Consider the following 12,651-nt stretch of genomic DNA (forward strand, 5'->3'; position numbering starts at 1 on the left):
AGTAATTTTTTAATTCTCAAAGAAGAAATAATAACAAAATAATGTCCTTGTTACTGGAGAGGGGATAAAAGAAGAGAAAGTTAAGTTAAAACAAAGAAAATTTAAATCCTATAACAACAAAATGTACTAAAATGTGTTTTTCCCTTTTAGAGAGGTGAGGTGATGGGGTTTGTGTCTATGAAACCAAATGTTTACAAATATTCAAGCCCATAAATTTGAAGAGAAACTGAATACAGAAAATTCTTGTTAATGCAGTACATTTTCTGGTAATTTTATAGTCCAATTTTCAGTGATTCCCCACAGAACGAATGCAGTTCAAAGGCAATTTTATAAAGTACTTTGCAGATAACTATTATCTGCTAATTATTAGAAATTGCATGTTGTTGTTAATTGCATAAATAAATTGTTTTATCTGAAAGCCATTAAAAAAAGGTTTGGTGTTTGAAGCATATATGGTTTTGATGTTCCTGTATAAAAAACGTTTAACTGTTTAACTCTAAAATAATGACATGCTGCTTTTAGGACAATTTCTTAGACTAATGGATTATGGGGAGGGTGGTCCTAAACATGAATTTATTTTATTTCCCTGACATACTTTAGCAGATTATAAATCTGCATGGTAAGAAAAATTGAAGATATATCCATATTTTAGAAAGACAGCCATATAGTATTTTTTTTAATCTTAAGAGTGATTTGTGCAAATAATTTCCCTTTTTCTAAAGTAGTAGTTATTTTCAAAAAAATAAACTGTTTTATTTTATTAATCTATTTCACTCATAATTGGCCATAAGAGAAATGTGTTCATGGGAACTGCTGCCCTTCATTTTCTATGAAATAATTCAGAAAAAGAGTTCAATAGAGTGTGTTAATAGAATTTGAAAGCAAGGTGCATGGGTCATTTCCGTGGCTTCCAGAAGGGAAGGTGGCAAACCTATCCTTCCCAGGAATGAACAGCAACTTGCAGCCCAGCAAGGCAGATAGATACACCTGGATGCTTATGTAGGTGCAGACAGGAAGTCCCAGAACTGCCTGGGAGAGGTGCAGCAGAGATTCCCGGCCAACAGAGATGAAAGGTTAGGGTCCGCAGGAAGCCATGGCTTACCCCCTGACATTGCCTGACCAGTTCTGGGATAGTTATTCCTCTCAGAACCAAAAATAAGGAAGAATGCACCTGATTAGGGGCACACTGTGGATGGGGGGTAGAAAAAAGGTGAAATGGGGTAGGCGTGGCTGGTGCCCAGCAGAACCCTGTCACTCAGCTGTGATGTGGCTCCACAAGCATTGCCAGAGACTGTCCCTCAGCACAGCATGAAGACTGGACACCAGTCCCTTCTTATTCTGCACACACCCTAGTGAGACACGGGCAGAAGCCACCAACTTGCAGAGAAAGGCATCATAAACAGCTTGCTGCAGGTGGATAGCCTGACTATTTTCCTCCTTGAAATATGACAGCCTTTCACCAGTCTTTGCACTGTCTCAGTACCACACAGGAAATGAGTGGATCAACGAGTGAGTGGCAATATTCAAAGTCATTAAAAATTCATAGCAAGTACAAGAGCATTGTCACTCCAGAATGGTGAGGAGGGCTGAAGCTTCTGCTCTGAAGGAAGCCTCTCTCCTTATCCTGCAGACAACCTCCTGTCCTTGTCCTCACTGGGCTCTCCCTCTGTGCAACTGTGTCCTGATTGCTGCTGACAACAGACCTCTCATGCTCGAGTAGGGCCTAGGCCAATGACCACATTTGACCTTAATTTTTCCTTTTAAAGACTCTCCAAATGCAGTCCCAGCATGAGGTGCTGAGGTTTGGTGGGCTGAGATGGGCAGTTCAGCCCACAACCAACATCCACAAACATCATAGACACCAAGTGCTCACACTTATCAGTGATTATTCACTCACATTGCAGGTGACAAGCTTGCTATGAATGGCTTTGGGGTCTCAGCACACAGACAAGAGCCACTGGAGTAAATCACCTTGCTGCTAAGGACATGTGGCAGGTCTGACACTTTAGGATGTGCCTGCGTTACCCTTTCTCATCTCTAGTCCTTGCCTTCACCAAAGGAAAATATTACCAGTGTGGTCATCAGCAAAGCTGATGTTCATCTGATTTTTGAGAATTAACTGTAGTTCATCTAACTGTAGTTCATCTGATTTTTGAGCATTAATGCGCGCGCGCACACACACACACACACACACACACACAGGACAAAAATATAAGGAGAGAGGGCAAGATGCAAGGCCTGGCCCTGCAGCAGGGAAAGAAAAGACCCATTATCCCAGGTCTGGACCAATTGACTTGTATTCACACAGGCATTGGACAGAAGTTCTTGGCAGTACTGAACAAAAGTGCAAGAGCTCATGTCAGTGCAGTCGCCCTTTCCTCTCACTGTGTGACCTCCACAAGCAACAGAGCCCTCCCCTTCTTCTCACGCCAAAGATGCAGTTCTGATCCTGTCCCCAACATCCTCCCCCCTTCCTCATGGCCAGACAGGTGGACAGCACAGCAGCTGACACAACTGAGAGTTGGTGCCTGTGAGCAGGATCTTTGAACTCTGGTTCACACTGTCCATGTTTTGTGGGTGAGATTCTGACTCAAGTCTCCGGGCTGTGCTCTGTAAGCAGGAGCAGCTCCTCCAGTTGCTTTTGCATGGCGATGTTGGATCTACTCATGCACTCTGGCACAAATCATGCTCTCTTCGCAAAAGAGGCTTCCACAAGCGCTCACCTCTCAGCCCCTTCCCACTTTGCCCATCTTCTTCCTGGCTTCTTCCACTTCCTCCTTAAACACTAGATCCTTGAGGGCCTGCAATGCTCTCTTGAGCTCACCTTCTCCGCACACCAATTCTCTTCTGCTCCTCCGTTCTAGCCAGATACACTATTATTAGAATGTTAGACAGAATTTTCCTTGTACCTTCAATCTTTGCCTACCTACAGGAACTTGGTAATAGTTAAAGACACAGAGAAGCAAGCAGAGGGAAAATGATTCTTGATTGCCAGTTATGTAATGGTGAGGGTGATGGGCTGGGGAGGAAGAGCCAGACACAGGAGGTGGGTATTTGGAGTAAGGTGCCAAGGAGTCAAGATTCTCATTTCTTAGGCAGGAAGGGAAAGGCTGAGGACAACCAGAAGGAGAAAAGGCAGATGCAGGAAAAGAAACATGGGCTTTCTCTCTCCACCACCCTAGGACAGCCTGAAAGCTGTGAATGTGCATCAGTCACTGAGCGATCAGAACTAAAAAGCATGATACCAGAAATGAAGACTCTGCAGTGAACTAGTCTAAGCAGTCCCAGAGAGCAGGTAACGTGTCAGGGCGTTTGCTGGGTGCCAGAGGACATAGATATAGAGCCTCAGTAATAACCAGATCACCTCAGGTACACCTTGTCCTCCACAGCCCTGTCCTCTGGGACATTGGCATAGTTCTGCTTTCTTAGCTGAAGCCAGAAGTCAGGTTGACCAGGTCCTGAGGCCAGAAGTCAGTACCCATCCCACCTGAGTATTTTTTAGTTCTATGACGTTGCCCACCTCAGAAAAACTGCCAACCAGGTTGGGAGCGTGGCTCAGCAGGGGAGCGCTTGCCTAGCATGCTGAGGCCCTGGGTTCCATCCTCAGTGCCAAAAGAAGAAAGCCAACAACTACACTGCCCCAGAAGCAAAGAAGGAAAAATAAGAAATATATGTCATATTCAGTGTACATATAATAACTATTGAACTTCAAGGTTTTATTTTCAGCAAATTTTCTAGGCTCTTAACATGCTTTTGCTCATTGTTGTTTGTTTCATTGATTTTTATTTTTGTTTGGATTCTGAACTTTTTTAGTTATCCAAACATAAAACATAAAAGCAATTATCTTTTGGTACACACTAATTGAAGGTAAGTTCTATTAGTAAGACAATGGGTTATTTTCCACCAGGGAAAAGACAAGAATAGTGGCTCCCACCCTGGTGGTGATCTAAGAGGTGGTGTGCAGGAGCCTGGACCTTCCCACTGAGATCAAAACTTTTGTTAAATGTTTGCCTTTCCCCTTTTGATGAGACTGCTGTTACTGTCGGAAGTCTGCTGCCCAGAGCATGACGGTGATGGGTGGGTTTTATCATATGATGGGACATTTCCTCCAAAGTCTTTCAAAGAATTCTCAAACAATCTTCAAAATTTGCAAATTTAATTCCACAACATCTCTGAGAGGTCCTGGACAGAAGAAAACGACAACCTGTGCAATTCAGCAAATTATTTCCAGCACCCCAGGAGTTCCTCCGTGTCAGCACACAGTCAGCACTTGGTCACACAGGTCTCCAAACTCCATTATGATCAGCTTTGCCATGCCATGGGGCACACCACCTGCTAAGTATTTTAAACCTGCAGCCAGTTTTGGTGGTGGTGATTCTAATGTGAAGCCCATGAATCTACAGCCAGATGCCAAACAAGGCACAGAGGTCAGTATGGGATTAAAGAGCCTCTCCTTCCCCTCCACACCATGGCACACAGGCCTGTTCCAGACACCCATGCTTTGCCCAGCTCTGATTTTCCCAGGTCTTTGCAGCACCAGAGGATACAGAGCCAAAATAGGGTTCCTCAGCTTTCCCTATAGCCTCTGCTCACAGAGCCCTCCCTCAGCATCCCAGAGTTCCTGACACAGGGACAGCAAATTCTGGAGAAGAACACTGCCCCTCTGTTATGGCCTGGAGAAGATCCTCAACAAATGCCAGAGTTACCTCTTGGAGCAGTTGATAATGGCTATGTGCCTAACCCCAGGCCACAGTGAAACACCATAAGCCATTTGCAATCCCTTTTTGTTGCAAATTTTGGCTAGGTCCATGACACAGTGCATGAGGAGATACAGATTTTAATAGTTCATTAACCTTTGATCTCTGCTTACAATTGAATCTTCTCAAAGGGCAACTCACCAGACAACTTTGGTTGGCTTCAACCATATGGTCTACCCATGCTTAGTTGCACAATTGCACCCATCTCAGCCAAAAGAACAAGATTACCTCTGCTTCGTGCTCCTGCCTTTTTCTTTCTCCACCTTCTTTTTACCTCTCCATTGGTCCTACTGGTTCAATGAATTGTTCCTATTTCCCTTTGTTGCAGAGCCTGGCTATGTCTTGGGCAGCTTAGATCTTCCCAGCACTGATCTGCAGCAGGGAGGTGGGCAAGCCCAGGAATGCAGCCCCAGTGCTGAGCAATCCTGTCTTCACAAAGGACGGTCAGACGATTAGTGTTCAGAGTTGGTATGCTGTGAAGACGCAGCAGGTCTGTGCAGAAAGCCTTCTTTGCAGAATGGCTCACTTCCATCCCAAACAGCAGGGACCTATATTAGGACTAATAAAATGACTGGAGGGTGCACTAACAGTCTGGAATTCTGAGGACAGATGCCAAGGGGTACTGAGGGTACCTTTCTTTTCCTACATGTTTCTTCCTACTTAGGTGACACAAATACCTGCAAGAATGAGGTACACTCAACACCTTGAGGAGCACAAATATCCCCAAAGCTATCCATTTATGAGTAGTTCTCTATTTTCCATATTCATCCATGCTTTCAGTACAGAGCTTTATAACCACATGGAGCAAAGCCAGCTTCCATTACGGCAATGCTGAGTTGGGGGGCAGGGCCATCCTGTCCACCTCTGCTTGAGAGCTTCAGATCCTCACCATCACTAACCATGTGCTAAGAGACAGTGCATCATGGGCACAGACAAATGGGAGATCTTCTAGGATTGCTGCTGGGAACAGTCAGGTCTGGATGAGTCTGACCAGGTGCCTGGGGTAGAGGCAGAGGAAGAACCACAGCATAGGATCCAGGGAGTGCGCGAGGCCCAGCACAGGCTCACGCAGCTGGGCCCCACCTCCCTTACTGATCAACAGCAGCCCCTGAAGGAGAAACAGGAATAAGAAAGGAATGTGGGCAATTCATCTGCACACCTAGAGATAGCCTGAGGGTGGAGAAGGATCACAGCTTGACATCAAACCAGGAAACAGAGGAAGGAGCACTGCTCCTCCACATCTGTCTACCCCACTGTATTATGTGCTCTTCCCCCCTCATTTGCCTACAAGGTTGGTGATTTCTGAGTGCATGCTCTTTTCAGGCATTGGCCAAGCCTACAGTTTCTTGCTTTATGAGATCTGTGGAGACCACATCTCAAGGGGGTAGGTTTGAAGGTGTCAGTCAAATTGATGAAAGAAAGGACAAATTCATTAATTAATTCACTCCTGTGCTGAGTTCTTACATGCCAACCTTAAACTCAGAGTGGCTTTTTATGGTTGAGTTATAAATCCCTCACCAGCGGGTTTTCTATAGACAAGCTGTCAGAGGTTTAAATGCCACAGCATTTGTGGGTGCTGGGGGGTGTCATAAAAAGGGTGTTGACTCTTTACCTCTTGGGTGAACTTAGATTTAGATCTTTGGCAAATATTCCAAATGATTATCATTTTAATTACCAGACTACACAATGCCACCTCCAGCCCCGTATGTCTCCATATCAACTCGTTCACTTTAGTGTTCTGCAGCAAGATGTAGCCAAATGTGCTTTGACTTAATGACACTGAGTTTTAATTCTGCACAGCATTGTTTCCTTGGCTAGAAGAATGGGCACCTGATGAACAGTACTGTAGAGAGAGAAGAGCTGCCCTCTCCCAACCTCTCCTAAGCACTCCCAGATACCATCAGCTGATGTGGATGACAGGACACCATAGGCTCAGGTCCACCCACTGCACAGTGTATATCAGCAATATCACACCAAAGAATGAGGCATCCAGGGACAAAGAGACCGCAGGTGCCACTTACTATATTGGCATGGGCTGTCTCCTCAGCATAGAAGTATGGCTAGGTTCTCCTTTTCGCTTCCAGGGTCCATAATCCATAGCATCCACCCATGCACAGCTTTAAAGCTTCCATAGGTCTGTGTGCTTGGAAAATCCCTACTATGTTCTGAATATATCCCCAAACTCTAGTGTTGAAAATCTGGTTCTTTGTGTGGTGCAAGGAAGTGACATACATTGGGAGGTATTTTGGTCATGGAGGCACTGTCTTCATCCTGAACTGTCATTAAAGAAAGGAACTGCTGCAGTACATTTTCATTCTCCTGCTCTTCCACCATGTAGTGATAAAGAAAAAAGCCCTCACCAGATGCCAGTATCATTTTCTCAGATTTCCCAGCTTTTGGAACTATAAGAAAGAATGTTCTGATCTCCACAAGTTTCCCAGTCTTACTTATTTTGCTGTAACTGCACAAAATGTGCTGAGATAAACTTCTTCTTATGACTTATGTTTTCACCTCAGGCATAGGAGAACTGCTGCTCTGAAGTTAACTAAAAGTCCTGGTCCACTGAGGCAGAGCCTGTGTTCTGCTCTATACAGAATTCACTTCCCATATCTCTCTCCCCACAGGATCCCAGTTGTCTCTGCCCAATCCTGCCATTGATGACACAGGACCATCAGTGACAAAAGATGTGAGTTACAGGTTGACAGTGGTTGCCTCCCATTGTACAGCAGTCCTAAGACTCTTGTTTCCTTTTCCCTTGGTCTTTTTTCACCATGGTCAAACATGTTTCAAAAATGTTAAACAGGAAGTTCCTGAAGTAATTCCTAAATTTTAAATTAGGATCACAGGGATTGGGGAGATTGCTCAGTGGTCTAAGCACTTGCCTGGTAAGCTCAAGGACCCAGGTTCAATACCCAATACTGCATGCTATACAAGCCCTGGAGCTCTGGGTGTGCCAAGCTGGCCCTGAAACCAAATGTGGTGGTGCAAGCCTATAACCACAGCGCTGGGGAGGCTATGACAGGGAGAATCACTATGAGTCCAAGCTGCAGAGGGAGACCTTGTATCAAATAAATAAATAAGTAAATAGGTTTTTTAAAATATTTTTTAAAAATATTTTTAAATTACAATCACATACTACCTTATTCTGTCCCAGCTAGAGTCATGAATTGTTACTGTTACAACCTAGATCTAAAGTGTTCCTCCAAAGCCTTATGTGTTTGGAACATGATCAGATCATGCTATGCCATCAATGAGTTCATCCACTGAGGAGTCAACAGCTGAACACGCAGTTCAGAGGTGGGGTCTCATTGGAGGTGAACACTAGGGGTCTGACAAAAAAAATATTTTCTTATAGCCAGCACCTCCCTTCTCTCTTTGCTTCCTGGCTGCCATTGAATGAGGAGCTGTACTCCACCAGACCTTTCCAAACATGGCAATTCAGTCTTCAAATCAACCAACTTTGAATTAAACCTACTGGAAACTATGATTTAAATAAACCTATAAATCTCTCCTTCAAGTTGGATGTTAGATATTGTGTCCCAGAAATGAGAAAGTTACTAACATAACTTCCTGGCCCAGTGTATCCACACTGCGTATGCTACCCTTCCATTAGCTGCTAGTGATTTTCTTAGTTATCAGATGCCCTGTTATGATATCACAGGGCTTGTATTCAAGTAACTTTGATTTCACTTAATTATAGCCCTAAAGCACAAAAGGAATGATGCTGAAACCAGGATCTGCCAATGAGGAGGTGTAAAGTGCTTCTTTTAAGGGAAAAGGTGAAACTTCTTAAGGAAAGGAAAAAAATCTTCCAAAGTTGCTAAGATCGATGGTAGGAATGAATTTTCTGTCTGTGAGATCATTCACTGCTTTGCTGTCATAACTTAAACTGCAAAAGTAATGGCTATAGATCATGGCACATGCTTAGTGAATGTGGAAATACAGTGCAGGTGAGGGGACATAAATAAGGTTCTGTGGTATTCCTGGTTTCAGGTGTTCTCAGGGTTATGGAATGAATTCCCACAGATAAGGGGGATCACATTGTAGCTTAGCTGTCCTGATTTCCTACAGAATTGAGGTGGGAACGATCCTTTCCTCTGTGTTGGACAATGATGTTTTGGAACTCCTGAGAAATATTGAAGATGACAGCCCCTCCTTACTTTTTTAACTAGCATCCTTTCTGCCTAAAGAAAGGTTGGGCAGCTGAAAATGGTCCCAAAAGTAGGAGGTCTCAATCCTAAAACTTTTCCCTGTTATATTACCTGGAAGAAACTCTCTGCAGAAGGAATTGAGTTATGGATTTTGAGATGACAAGATGGCCAAGGACCATTTGGTAAGCTCTGCAAGGGTCTGATATGTGAATGAGGTAGAGTGTGGCATGCGGAGGTCAAGGACTCCCAGAAAGCACAGGAATCCAAAAACACAGTGAAGTAATCCCTTTTAGGGCCTCCAGAGGGTGGGAAGTCCTAGTGCCTTGACAGGCTCTCAAGGAAAGAGGATAAATTTGGGCCATGCTAAGCCATCATTTTAGTGTTCTTCTCCTTCATCACCCATCCATAATCCAGTGATACAGATCCATCCAGTTGTCTGAAAAGGAGACCAGACCTAGGTACATGTGGTAGCAAACTCTTTCTAGAAGACTGTGCCATGAGTGGCCTCCAAAGGGAGCCAGAGAAGTGTAGTTACACTACAAAAAAATGTTAGGAGACCAGAATCAATGACCTAAATGTTCACATGCAATCATCCCTCTCTGAGGGCTTCATATTTCCTCCCATTTTCCATTTTGCTGGACAGCGATGGCTACCCCTGGATCCTGTATCCTAAGAGCTTCCCAAATGACCCTTCTCCTTGGGCTCCCCTAAGCCACACAGTGATTTCAGTAGGAAAATGCCAGAAGTTCCCACCCCATTTGCATGTGGGTGGCACTCTGGTGTCATCTTAAAGGCTTCAAGAGAAGGCTGAATTACAGCCAGGCTGTGAGGCACTGACTCACAGAGGGCCTCTATTGGTAGACTCAGCAGCTTGTCATCCCAACATCCAAACACTTAAAAGTAGGCGCTCTTCCCAGCAGCCTCCCTCTGTCACCTCATGAGTTAGTCAGCTTTCTGTTGTGTCAAAATATCAGTGATAAATTAATTTTAAAAAGATGAGGTTTACTTTGGCTCCCAAGTTTTGCACTTTCAGTCCAGGGTCAGCCTCAGGTAGGGAGCCCATGGTGGAGCAAAGTTGCTTCCTTCCTGGAGGTCAGGAAGTGATAGAGCAAGGGCTTCTCCATGGCTTCTTCTAGCTAGACCCCCACCCTAAAGCTGGCACCTCCTCTTGGTAGCTTGCTAACATCTGAGGCCACCAATGGGTTCACTCACCCATGAGGTCACCTTGGGATCCAATCACTTCTGAAGTTCCCATCTCTGAACTCTGCCACATAGGAAACTGAGCCCTTCAACACAGGTTATGAGGTATATTAGGAATCCAAATCCTAACACTTCACTTCTCTGATACTCGCTCCTCATCTCACTAAAGTTTTGTGTCTTAGGAAAGCAAAGTAAAGAAAACACTCTAACCCAGAAACTCCCAGTGAGGGAAGGCTGGCAGCTTCCAATGTGGCTTGCCTCTGTTCCATGAGTGTGGCTCAGATCTGACAGGAAACAGGGTAATAACCCCCTGGGCTCTGGTGGAGGAGAAGTCAGCACACCATTAATAAGGGTGAAACATTCTAAAATGTGGACAGAGCTCACAGGCTCTTCCTAGAGTCTCACTGGCTTGCTGGAATACAATTTCCATGAGAGGCACTGGGAGCCCCAGGCCTCCCATGTGTTGTAATTATGCACTACCCCTGCGGAGCACTTTCTCCACCCCCAGAGCCAGACCTGGGCATGGGCAGAAAGAGAACCTGTACTTGGTCCTCCGGTCCTGAGGAAGTTCTGCAAGACTGCCTATGACGAACTCTGAAAAGGCTCCAAAGCAGGTTGCGATAAATATGAAAAGTCGGTTTCAATCAAAGTGCTAGAGGAACACAAAAAAGGTTTGTTGGCTTTTTTCATCCTGCTGGCCTTAATTCTAGCAAAGACCCCACAACACCAGGGCCACTGCAGAGCATTTGATGGCTAAGAAGCAGGTAAACAAATTCTGCATCCGTCTTTAAACCTCAGTCATTCCCATTAGCCCCCTTTACTGCGATCTGGGCTGAATTCTGCTTTCTGCAGTTCTGCATGCTTCCGTGGATGCTGACTGTGCCTGACACCACCTCTGGGCCCAATTCACTGCTCCTCTGAAGCTCAAGTCTTCCGTTTACTTCATACTCCATCAGAGACCCTAAAGAAGATAGAGTTTGGTGTGCTTCTCTAATAGAGAGATTTCTCACTGGGGCAGACCTGTGGTTCCAGGCAATCTGCCTCTGCATCTCTCCAAGAGCTACAATGAAATTTCCTTCACAGCACTTAGATAAACATTCCTTCTTCCCACAGGAAGCAGCACTTCTGCATCCTCCTCACTTCCTGCTCCTATCCTCTTGGGGTGCAGGCTCCAATGGGCCCCTGAGTCTTTCACACCCTTCTCTCAGGGATTGAGGATGGTGTTACAGATACTGTCCCCTAGCCCCACCATCCAGCCTCCCAGTTCCAGTCCAATACAGGCTGTACTGTCCTCCTTCTTGCCTGCTCCTGGGGGGCCTAGATGACCTCGGGCAGCTCCTAGCAGTGGTTCCTGGAGAGGAGCACAAAGCAGAAGTTCAGATTGTCTTTGGAAAGGAGAAACTTTCTCTGTGTGCAGTGAAATGTGGCAAAGGTGCAGAAGACCAAATGGGCCATGTCTTGGTCAACTGCCAGCTACAGTTCCAAGATGCAAAGGGGCAACACACTGTCTCCGCCAAGCCCCCAAGTTCTGCCAGCCCCTGCCCTCCTGCTTGTGTCTTGTATGTGTTTGTGCTTTAACATGCACATCCCGTTTCTGGCTTCTGCTCCTGACTGTCCTTACCACTTCTTATAATAGCATCCTTCTTCATATAATCTCTTTTTATTCTCAGAGACCACCCATCAAGCCTCCTTGCATACTTCCAGATTGCAATGATCCCTCTACCTCTGTTCTTGAGCATGCCCTGAGGCCAGCCCCAGCAGGACTATTTGTGCTCTGTGTTCAAATGGCCTGCAATATAGCCACAGTCCCAATAGCCAAGACTACAGTTTATGCATCTTTATAAAGCCAAAGCCAAGCCAACCACCCAGAAGACAGCCTACCCCTCAGACGGCCCTCCTCCCTTCTCACACATGGCTTCCTCTCCCTAAATGAGGAAAGTCCCAGGCTGATTTTTGAGTTCCCTCTAAGGTCTGTAGCTATAAGAAGAGAATGCTGCCCTCCCCCTCTGATGCATAATGACACTGGGATGCTGCCCTAGCAGAATAAGGTATTGACCCGAGAAGCTGGACGTACACACATTGCCTTTCTGTCATCATGCAGGGTAATCTTTACTCTCATTAAAAAAGGCCGATAGCATACTGTGTCCACAACCACTTCTGAGGAGTAAAGGAGTGGCTGAAGCAAAAGAGTGGCCAGCTAGGAAAATGGGTTGAAGCTCAACCTAAAACCGAGTTCATAGCCACCAAAGCCTGTGAGAGCTTGGGCATCCCCAAGGGGCACTTAAAAAGTTTGCCCTGCTCCATGACAGCCTGGGCAGTGGCAAGGTGCAGGCCACACTGCTCATGCAGCATCACTGATGACAGAACTGCCGCCAGCTCCTCCAATGGGACTTGGAGAGGCAGGTAGCATGGGCTGGGCTAACTGAACCAGCAGACAGGGGGCTTCTGCCCTCTCTCCCCTCTTGCTGCCAAGAGGTCACTGTGATAAATGTTCTGGCAGTCTGCCCCAGCCCTGTGTTGTGGGGCACAGCACCTCACTCCTT

This window comes from Octodon degus, unplaced genomic scaffold (genome assembly GCF_000260255.1).
Source record: "Octodon degus isolate 3935 unplaced genomic scaffold, OctDeg1.0 scaffold00120, whole genome shotgun sequence".
Classification (NCBI taxonomy): Eukaryota; Metazoa; Chordata; class Mammalia; order Rodentia; family Octodontidae; genus Octodon; species Octodon degus.